We start from the raw sequence: 11,976 nt of genomic DNA, 5'->3' as shown, positions 1-11,976 counted from the left end.
ATGCACGTGAGAAGATGGCATGATGTTGGCATAAATAAAGGAATTCCATGCACGTGCAAACCTGTTCATGCACGAGGCAGGGAAAGTGGCATACTCGTTCGTAACTTTCTTGAACTTCCAGTGAGTCTCAGGCACACACAGTGTAGCAACGATCAAATCCAAGTTAAAATCATCCCCTGTCTTCTTATTATCCTGATCTGGCCTCCTCTTGGGCTGCTCAATCACCCTCCGAATCGCCTCAGCACTATACTCTACAGTCAACCCCCTCACCACAGAATCTTCATTCTTCTCCGCCTTTGCATTCGTGTAAAACTCACGAACGTTACTCATAGGTATCGCAATGGGTGCCTCAAAAGAAGCAATCCACCCCATCTCCACAATCATCTCCAGCAACTTACCATCCCTTCCTGATGGCAGAAAACCTCTCTCCTCGGCTATGGGCTTCGAAAGCAGCCTTGCATACTCCGCCTCAGCCTCCGGAGTTGAATACCTAGGCCTCATACCACCCACACTCGAAAAATCAGTGGTGCTGCTGCTAAATTGGGTTTGTTGTCTTTTGGGTGCCATTGAAAGTGAATAAGTTTGAGAGAATAGAAGTGTATAAGAGAGATTTGTGTGTTTGAGAATTTGAGAAGTGTTGGAGAAGTTTGTGTATAAGTATGTGTATATATAGGAATTTGGGAGAGAATTAGTTATGAAAAAGAAGTGGGAATTGATTATGTGAATAATGGGAGTAATGGGGGTGATTGAAATTGATTTGGCGAGGGAAATATGGAAGTGGGAGAGTAAAATTCAGTTGGGAATTGACTTGGTGTTTAAATTCCCGTTTTCAGCCTTTTTTCAGATGCAGGAAGACGGAGCGTCCGTTCCGCCTGGCAGCGCGGGAGTGCCATGCTACTGGAAAACCAGCACGGCTGCCCCGCATACCAGCGCGGCGCGCCGTGCTACTGGAGTTTCAGCGCGGCCGCCCCGCTCCTCAGCGCGGGCGCGCCGTGCTACTGTACTTGGCACTTAATTTTTTTCTTTTTTTTTCTTTTTTTTTCTTTTTTTCTCCTTTTCTTCTTCCTCTATCTACTAATGTACAACAAACTTGGGTTGCCTCCCCAGAAGCGCTTGCTTTACATTGTTAGCTTGACGTAGAATCCGAGATCAAGTGGACAATAAAATGGCACTAATCACCTCATGGTTTGCCGTATCCCCATAGTAATGCTTCAACCATTGTCCATTCTTTTTGAACGCTTGGCCTGGATCATTTTTAAAAATCTCCACCGCTCCATGTGGAAACACAGTTTTGATAACAAACGGCCCTGACCACCTCGACTTCAATTTTCCAGGAAAAAGACGGAGACGGGAGTTGAACAAAAGAACTTGTTGTTCCGACACAATGATTTGAGCACTAGACCCCTATCATGCCACCTCTTGACTTTCTCCTTATACATTTTGTTATTCTCATACGCTTGAAGCCGAAACTTGTTGAGTTCATTCTATTGAAGCATTCTTTTCTTACCAGCTACATTCATATCAAGGTTCAACTTCTTCAAAGCCCAATATGCTTTATGCTCGAGCTCCAAATGCAAATGACATCCCTTACCATAAACCAACTGAAATGGTGACATGCCAAGCAGAGTCTTGTATGCTGTTCTATATGCCCACACAGCTTCATCTAGCTTCAAATACCAATCCTTCCTTGATGAACACATAACTTTCTCTAGAATACGCTTGATCTCTCTGTTAGATACTCAGCTTGATCATTCTTCTGATGATGGTAGGCTGTAGCAATGCAATGATTCACATTATATCTCTACATCATAGCAGTGAACTTGCGATTGCAGAATTGCGATCCCTCGTCACTGATATTGACTCTTGGAGTCCCAAACCTTGTGAATATCTGCTTATGAAGAAAATTAAACACTACCTTCACATCATTTGTCGAAAAAATCTTGACTTCAACCCATTTCGAGATATAATCAACCACCAACAAGATATACTGATTATTGCAAGATGAGACAAATGGCCCCATAAAGTCAATTCCCCAAACATCAAAGACTTCAACCTCGAGAAGCACATTAAGAGGCATCTCATCCCTCTTAGACATTTACCCACACGTTGGTATCGATCACACTTTAAAAAAATTTATGCGCATCATAAAACAATATAGGCCAGAAAAATCCTGCCTGAAGGATACGAGCTACCATTTTTCCTCCACTATAGTGGCCTCTATAAGCAGTTGAATGGAAATCTCGCAAGATTTCCCCGTTTCGCTGTACGGAATACATCTCCCGATGATTTGGTCAGCTCCTTGTCTAAACGAGAATGGCTCATCCCACATGTACCACTTCACCTCATGAAGAAACTTTTTCCTTCAAGTAGAAGACAAGTCTGGAGGCATAATATTGCTCATAAGGTAGTTCACAAATATTTGGGACCCACAGTTCTTCCTCTTGTACCCCAAACAACTGCTCATCGGGAAAAGACTCATTTATCAATGTCTTATCCTGTGAAGTTACACTTGGATCTTCTAAACAAGAGAGATGATCAACGACTTGATTCTTAGTACCCTTTCTGTCCTTGATCTCCAACTCAAATTCCTGAAGTAAAAGAACCTATCGAATCAGTCTAGGCTTCGAGTCCTTCTTCGAGACGAGATAGCGAATTGTAGTGTGATCAGTGAAAACTGTCACCTTCATCCCAAACATATAAGATCAAAACTTCTCAAAACCATAGACAATAGCCAATAGCTCTTTTTCAGTAGTAGTATAATTTATTTGAGCACCGTTGAGGGTCTTATTAGCATAGTAGATCACATGAAATATGTTGTTCTTTCTCTGCCCAAGAATTGCTTCAACTGTATAGTCACTTGCATCGCACATCATTTCAAAAGGTTCCCCCTAATTAGGTGGAGTTATGACTGGTGCCGTGATCAAACTCTTCTTTAAGATATCAAAAGCAGCATGTCACTCATCATCAAAATTGAAAGGGACATCTTTCTCTAAAAGATTGCACAAGGGTTTAGAGATTTTAGAGAAGTCCTTGATGATTCGCCGATAGAAACCCACATGACCAAGAAAGCTGCGAACTCCCTTAACAGAAATTGGTGGAGGAAGGTTTTCGATAACCCCCACCTTGGTTTTGTCCACCTCAAGACCTTTACTAAAGACCTTGTGCCCAAGAATAATGCTCTATCGCACCATAAAATGACATTTTTCCCAGTTGAGAACCAGATTATTCTCAACACACCTTTTAAGAATGGTGCCAAGATTCCGCAAGCACTCATCAAAAAAATCACCGAACACAGAGAAATCGTCCATGAACACCTCCACATTCTGACCAATCATGTCAGAGAAGATAACCATCACGCATCTCTGAAATGTGGCAGGTGCACCACACAACCCAAAAGAAACTCTTCTAAAGGCAAAAGTACCAAACATACAAGTAAAGGTAGTCTTTTCCTGATCTTTTGGAGCAATAAAAATCTGATTATAACCTGGATAGCCATCCAGAAGACAATAGTACTCATGTCCAGCCAATCTGTCAAGCATCTGATCAATAAATGGAAGAGGTAAGTGATCCTTCCTTGTGACCTTGTTCAGCTTCCTGTAATCCATGCAAACTCTCCACCTCGTGACTGTTCGAGTTGGAGTGAGCTCATTCTTTTCATTAGCAACAACGGTAATGCCTCCTTTCTTCGGCACACACTGAACTGGATTCACCCAATAACTGTCAGAAATGGGATAGATGATCCCTGCATCTAGCCATTTGAGGATTTCTTTCTTCACAACTTCTTTCATGATCGGATTAAGCCTTCTCTATTGCTCAATAGTAGGCTTTCTACCTTCCTCTAGCAGAATTTTATGCATACAATAAGAAGGGCTGATTCCCTTGATATCTGCTACAGTCCATCCAATTACCGATTTGAACTCTCTCAGAATTCTTAAGAGCTTTTCCTCATCACTACCTGAAAGGTTAGATGCAATAATAATAGGAAAAGTAGATGCATCACCTAAAAAAGCATACCTTAAGTGTTCAGCCAATGGTTTAAGCTCAAGAGTAGGAGTTTCCTCAATAGATGGCTTGAGGCACTTTGGAGATTTGTTCAACTCCTCCAATCCAAGAGATTCAAAAGGCATATCCAGCCTTCGCTTCCAAGGAGAAGCATTCAAATACTGCAAATGTTCATCATCTTCACTATCTGAATTCCCCAAAAAGGCCTTCTCTAAGGCATCAGACCTTAGCAATTGATCAAGTTCTGAAGTAACCACAGAATCGACCAACTCCACTTTTAAGCACTCCTCATTTTCAGTCGGGAATTTCATGACATTAAAAACATTGAACATCACATCCTGATCCAGCACTCACATAGTAAGCTCACCCTTTTGCATATCAATCAAGGTTCAGCCAGTAGCCAAGAATGGTCTTCCCAAGATTATGGGAATCTTCTTATCCTCCTCGAAATTAAGAATTACAAAATTAGCAGAAAAGATGAGCTTATCAACCTTGACCAAGACATCCTCCACAATGCCTCGTGGATATGTAATAGAATGATCAGCCAACTGCAAGGTCATATAAGTAGGCTTTGGATCAGGTAAGTCCAACTTCTTGAAGATTGACAAGGGCATCAGATTAATGCTAGCTTCGAAGTCACATAAGCATTTGTCAAATGACACTTTTCCAATGGTACAAGGAATAGTGAAGCTTCCAGGATCTTTAAGCTTCGGAGGCAACTTTTACTGCAGCACATCACTGCATTCCCCCATGAGAGAAAATGTCTCTAAGTCATCAAGCTTCACTTTCTGAGAGAGAATACCTTTTATAAACTTCGCATAACTGGGCATCTGTTCAAGAGCTTCAGCGAAAGGTATATTGATATGAAGTTTCTTGAACACCTCCAGAAACTTTTCAAACTTCTTATCTAGCCTTTTCTTATGTAGCCTCTTAGGAAATGAAGGTGGAGGATAGATCTGTTTCTCCTCTGTATTACCCTCAGGAGGAGTGTGTTCCACAATAGTCTTCATGGGTTCCACTTCTGCTTCCTTTTACACCATTTCCTCAGTCACAGCTTCATCTCCAAAAACTTGAGATTTTTCAGGATTTGCAACCTTCTCAGACCTCAATATAATTTCCTTAACATGTTCCTTAGCTTCCTTCTTGCATGGAACTTCAGTGTCACTAGGGAGTGTATCAGGTTGATGATTTAGCAAAACATTGGCAATTTGCCCAATTTGATTCTCCAAGGTCTTGATAGACACCGCTTGGATCTTGCACATGAGCCTCAACTCCTCCAATTTGGATTTTTCATTAGATTATTACAGCTGGAGTTGTTGTCTTGGTGCATATTGCGGTTGCTGAAAACTAGGAGGGCTGTATTGCTTTGCTGCATACTGCTGATAAGGCTGCTGGACCGCATTCTGAGTATTGCTCCACCTGAAGTTAGAATGATTGCGGTTGTTGGGATGATAGGTGGCTGGAACAGGCTGCTGCGACCTCTGAAAGTTGCTCACAAAATGAGCTTATTCACTAGAAATAACACACTGCTCTGCCTCATGGGCACCATCACAAAGCTCACAGACACTAGTGATCTAATTAACTCCATAATTAGCCAAAGAATCCACCTTCATCATCAAAGTCTTTAGCTGAGAAGCTATAGCAGTAGCTGCATCTACCTTCAGAATTTCTGCTACTTTGCCTCGAGGTAGTCTCTGAGTTGGGTTCTGGTATTCATTGGCAGCCATCAGCTCAATCAATTCATAAGCTTCATCATAGCTTTTAGCCCATAAGGCCCCTCCTGATATTGCATCATGCATGGGTCTAGAAGTAGCACCTAATCCATTATAAAAGCAGTTAATGATCATCCAGTCAGGCATCCCATGGTGAGGACACTTTCTAAGCATCTCTTTGTAGCAATCCCAAGCCTCACATAAAGATTCTCCAGATTGCTGAGCAAATTGTGTAAGTGCATTTCTGATTGCAGCAGTCTTTGCCATAGGAAAGAGTTTGTTAGGAACTTTTGAGCAAGATCCTTCCATTCGGTGATAGACCCTGGTGGTAGAGAATATAACCAACACTTAGCTTTATCCCGCAGAGAGAATGGGAAAAGCTTCAACTTAATAACATCTTCTGAAACTCCATTGAACTTGAAAATATCACAGATCTCGATGAAATCTCTAATGTGCATGTTGGGGTCTTCTGTTAGAGAACCCCCAAACTGAACTGAGTTCGGCATCATCTGAATCATGCTCGACTTGATCTCAAAGGTGTTAGCCGTGATGGCTGGTCGGACAATGCTAGACTGAATATCATTAATCTTCGGTTGAGAGTAATCCATCAAATCCTTCGTATTCGCTTCTAGTTCTCCCATTGCAATAAGAGCTTATTCTTCAACTTTCTCCTCGACAAGAACTTCTTCAAAAACTTCCTTAGCTACTACAACTTCTTCCTCAGCTTTATCCAGTGTTCTCTTACGAGACCGAGAACCCGTATCCATACACGCTCGCTAGAGTACCTGAAACACGACAAAGAAACAAGTAAGTAACAATATCCGAGTCAATGAACTTTAACGACCAATGATGACAAACATATAAACTAAAAATGAAAACTGAGTCCCCGGCAGCGGCGCCAAAAACTTGTTAGGATGAAAACACGTGCTAATATTACACGAAAGTATACGTGATCGCAAGTAATATAGAATCAATTCTAGGTCATTCCCACGGAGACTGGTTTAGGTTAATTTCAATCAATGCACTTATGCGACAATGGTATGGTTATTATTCAATGCTAAGACGATTAACAAATTGAGATTGTTTATAAGGTCGATAAAAAACTCAATCTCCCGGTCGGGTGGTAATCCTGGCAATTCATCTGGAAAAACATTTAAAAATTCACTAACTACTGGAATCTCATCCATACTAGGTGCCTTTTTCTCAGTGTCCACAACATGGGCTAAATACGCCTCACATCCTTGTCTCAATAGTTTTCTTGCTTCCAATACCGAGAGAAATTTATTTTCCTGTTTCTGTCCTTGGTAGGTTATTCTGATATTATCTTCCCTATACAAAAAAATTTCTTTTTCTTACAATCAATATTTTCCTTGTGTTGGGACAACCAATCCATTCCTAAAATCACATCAAATTCTCCTAGCTCAAAGGGTATTAGGTTTACTGAAAAGGAATGCCCACATATTTCTAATTGACACCTAGGGCAAAATTGGCTTACTGAAACTTTATCTTGGTTGGCCACTTCTATAGTCAAGGGCTCACCTAAATCTTCCAACATCAAATCCATATTACTTACACATTCCCTAGATATAAAAGACATAGACGCTCTTGAGTCAAACAAAACTTTAACAGGCACGAAATTAAGAGAAAGTGTACCTGCAACCACATCCGAATCCTGAGCATTAGATCTCTTTGTCATCTTGAAGGTTCTGTCTCTTGCTGTGCTGGTTGCTGGTCCTTGAGATACACTTCCTCCTACGCTGCCCTGAGTAGCAACCTTGCAATTTCTGAAAATGTGTCCAACCTTACCGCACTTAAAACAGGTAACTCCGGGGTTTCCTGAATTACATTCTGATGTATAATGGCCTTTTTGATCACACTTAAAGCACTGGACATCCTTTCTGCATTGACCATTATGCTTCTTACCACATGACTTACATTACACAATTAGCTTAGTTGACTGGGTTGGGGCATAAGCAAGTGATGTGACACCTAAACTCGTCTGGGAAAAACCTTGTCTCCTAAATCTCTTGTTCCTATTCTGACCAAATTTCCTTGGGAACTTTTGACTAAACTCTTCTCGATCCGCCTTATCAGAACCACTTACAAACTTCCTCTTCTTATCACTCCTCTCCTTGGAGGCCAAATTTTAATCACTAGGGCTGCTTGAACTATAGAGGTATACGTCTTGAGATGCAAAGCCACCACTCCACTACGAAACTCAGGTTTCAATCCTTGTTGAAACCTCCTAGCTTTCTGAATCTCGGTATTCACATATCCAAGGGCTAATCGGGCCAATTCCATAAACTTGGCCTCATATTCAGCTACACTCTTCTCTCCTTGCTTCAGGTCCAAAAACTCCACTTCCAATTGACTTTGTAAGCAATCCGAAAAATACTTTTCTAGGAACAACTCAGTAAATCTGGCCCAAGAAACAAGGCCCTCTCTTTCTAGTGCACTCGTGGATTCCCACCAAAAATTTACTTCAACCATGAGAAAATAACTAGCATAATCCATCTTAGAATCATCACTGACCTGAATGAGGGTGAAGGCTTTCTCTATTTCCTTAAGCCAAACCCTAGCAGCAATCGGGTCTACTTCGCCCTTAAACTCTGGGGGTTTGACTGATTGAAAGGACTTGAAACTAACAGGTTGGTTTGGCTCTCTCGACTGGGGTTGCTGTTGAAGCTGCAACTGTTGTTGTATGAATTGCTGCTGTTGGTGCTGCTGTTGCAGGAAATGCTGTTGTTGCTGCTGGAATTGTTCTTGCTGCTGGAATTGTTCTTGCTGCTGAGCCATCTGAGTAGACTGTTGGCGCAGTAAATCTAGTAATCCATCCATGGCTGGGCCTCCATCAGAGTTCCTGCTGGAGGAATTAGACGGGATATTCTTCTTGGGGGGCATTCTCCTGAAACACGACAAAAAAGTTTTATATGAAAATTGTGCCCCCGAGTAGCAACATTATGCATCAGGAGAATGCTGTCACAATAAAATATTCCCTTCCTTGTTTACTTGGGGTCCATCCATGATGCATAACTAAATTTAACAAAACCAAAAACAAATACAACAATAACAGTAACAGTAATAACAACAGTGCAAAGAGAATGAAACCAACAACTATATAGTAGAAAGAACTACAGTACAACAACAGTACAAATCCATCCAACAACTATAGTACAACACTAGAAATAAACTGAGTGCACAACAAAATTGGCTGTCATTACAACCTCCGCCTAATACAAGCTACATCAACATAATATACATACATAAAGAAAACACCTACAGAACTCCTACCACCAACTCTAAGCTCTGTATCTCACTACAGCAACACTGATCTAACCACTGCCACTGCCATCGATAGACCCTAACTAAAATACCAACCAGTTCATGAGATCCTGATACTGAACATCTTTGAACTTTGAGCTAAGAAAATGGTCAATGGTCCGGGCTCTCTCTACAGCAGCCTGAGTCAAAGATCGCACTCGCTCCTGAATATCGGGTGAAGGGGCAGGGATGCCCTGAAAAGGTCCAACCGGTATCTGGTCAAGCTGTGGCGCTAACCCCGGGCTCTGCTATATGATAAAAGTTTGGTTCACCGCTCGATGAACATGGTAGGGGATCAGGGAAGATGCACCTGAAGGAACAGATGGAGGGATAGGTGGTCTCGAGGTGGAAGAACCGGGACCGCACCTGGAGGGAAATTCCTAACAACAGACACTGACCGTCGTACCCAACGAGGATGGGTACTAGGTCCTGACACGCCTCTTGGAGCAAATGGGGGAACTGGTGGGGGAGGCATGGGAGTCTCCTCAGCTTTGACATCTAGAGTCCTCTCAGAGTCTGAATCATCTGAATCTGACCTGTTCTCCCGAGATGGGGAACTGGAAATCACTATGGGCCACTTCCAACAATATAAATATACAAGGATGATACAACAAGGTTAAGGCAAGTTATTAAAATATTAATAGATGCCAGGGTAACACCGTCGGAACCCTCGACTGACACTTAGGGTTGCTCCTCTAAATGAGTTGTTGACTCACACATTAGGACACACTTCTAAACCTTTCTGACTCAATCCTTAACCTAAATCAGGGGCTTGAACCTGTGGCTCTGATACCAACTGTGACGGCCTCAACCCCGGGGTCAGGGGCTGACGACACCAAGATATTACAAATCACAAATATAAATTACTAATTAAACTTTATTAAATAAACACGACCCCAAACCAGGATCTAATATCCATCAAATCCTTTGTATTCGCTTCTGGTTCTCCCATTGCAAAAAGAGCTTATTCTTCAACTTTCTCCTCGACAAGAACTTCTTCAAAAACTCCCTTAGCTACTACAACTTCTTCCTCAGCTTTATCCAGTGTTCTCTTACGAGACCGAGAACCCGTATGCATACACGCTCGCTAGAGTACCTGAAACTCAACAAAGAAACAAGTAAGTAACAATGTCCGAGTCAATGAACTTTAACGACCACCGATGACCAACATATAAACTAAAAATTAACACTGAGTCCCCGGCAGCGGGGCCGAAAACTTGTTAGGATGAAAAGACGTGTTAATATTACACGCAAGTATACGTGATCGCAAGTAATATAGAATCAATTCTAGGTCATTCCCACAGAGACTGGTTTAGGTTAATTTCAATCAATGCACTTATGCGACAATGGTATGGTTATTATTCAATGCTAAGACGATTAACAAATTGAGATTGTTTATAACCAAGATTATTAACTAACATGCAATTAACTACGAGAATTAAAAGGTTGATTTAATTATATAACACAAATATGGGATTCTGTTTCTCTGGCGCGGGCACGTGCTACTATAGTGCGGGCGCGCTGATCTTCTGGAAAAAATTATGATTTCTGTTTTTCTAGTTGGTTTGAGATGGCGATCCACGAGCTTACTTCCTGGACACATTCCTAGCACCAATTTAGTATCAACACAATGTTAAATCTCCTGATTCTTTCAACTATGCCTGAAATACAAAAACACTACAAAACACATCAAAAAAACAAATAACTTGAGTACCAAAAATCAATTCATGCCTTTATAGATCATTCTAAGTGGACATAAATATGACAGCCTCAACCCCGGGGTCAGGGGCTGACGTCTCTAAGATATAACAAACCACAAATATAAATTACTAATTAAACTTTATTATATAAACACGACCCCAAACCAAGATCAGATACAGGTCCAAGTATTATTTAGGTTACAACATAACATCTAATTTATTCCATAACCCGACACTCTAACTTATTACAACAACTCATCAGACCTCAGGGTCTGATACAAACTACCTCAGAGGAGCCGGGACCGGAAGGGGCTGACATTCTATTCTGCCTTGGTCTTCTAGACATTTGTAATGAATAGATATAAAACAAGCTGCAAGGGTGAGCAATCAATTGCTCAACAGTACCACTATATGAATAACAAGTAAAACTGTGGATATAAAATGGTATAGGAACATATAGCATAACTCGTTTATGAAACAAGTAAAACAGGTACAAACTGGATATCAAAACTAGCATGCTCTAAAAAACAATATCATATGTAGGGTGCTGTGTAAAAATACCAGAGTCCAATTTTAGCATGCTATTTCCTTTCCAAAACCACTGTCCTTTTACAGGAACCATAAATCATCTGTCCCGTTACGGGGACCAAAAAACCGTTTATTCCGTTACGGGAACCACTAAACCAAAATCATATATAACTGGACGAATCCTAGGCACAGCTAATCAGTCTATCCCACCATAATATTGTTCCGGAACTCAGAGACTAGCTAGGTCTCTACCACGCTGGACTAAGTGGTTTAAATAGGGTGGGCAACGGACTTAGCCTCTTACGCAAACCCGCTGGGCCGTTACGGGCCTCTTATGCAACCATCCAATATCTGATCCATTTTTATCCAGTTTTCAAAATCAATTACGCCTATCTCTTTTTAAACAGTTATCTCACAGCACACATTCTAAAATCTCTCCAATTTAATCACAATCTAGAGATAGGCATTTTCAGAAGTTACTTTTCCCCAAAACATCAGTTAGTAAAACATATTTAAATACGGGGAATACATAACTTAAAATGTTCTATTCCAGTACGTAATTTAAATCAACAATTATTCATATATACTGAACTATAAAAGATTTGTTCAGGGGTACTTGCCTTGCGAAGCTTTACACTATCACTGTCTTGACTCTAACCGACTTCAACTACTGGGTCCTTCGACTCGAACCTACGGAATCGCAACAACCTAGG

General features: G+C 41.2%; 1 non-coding gene across 1 annotated transcript; it reads left to right on the top strand.

Moving 5' to 3' along the window:
• Positions 1 to 5,859: 5,859 nt before the first annotated feature.
• LOC141663434 (small nucleolar RNA R71) lies at positions 5,860 to 5,966 on the top strand. Its single transcript, XR_012551506.1, has one exon. It is a non-coding gene; the product is annotated as a small nucleolar RNA R71 (small nucleolar RNA).
• Positions 5,967 to 11,976: the final 6,010 nt, after the last annotated feature.

The sequence above is a fragment of the Apium graveolens genome, chromosome 5, assembly GCF_009905375.1.
Source record: "Apium graveolens cultivar Ventura chromosome 5, ASM990537v1, whole genome shotgun sequence".
In the NCBI taxonomy this organism is placed as follows: domain Eukaryota; kingdom Viridiplantae; phylum Streptophyta; class Magnoliopsida; order Apiales; family Apiaceae; genus Apium; species Apium graveolens.
This window is presented reverse-complemented; position numbering and strand designations above follow the sequence as displayed.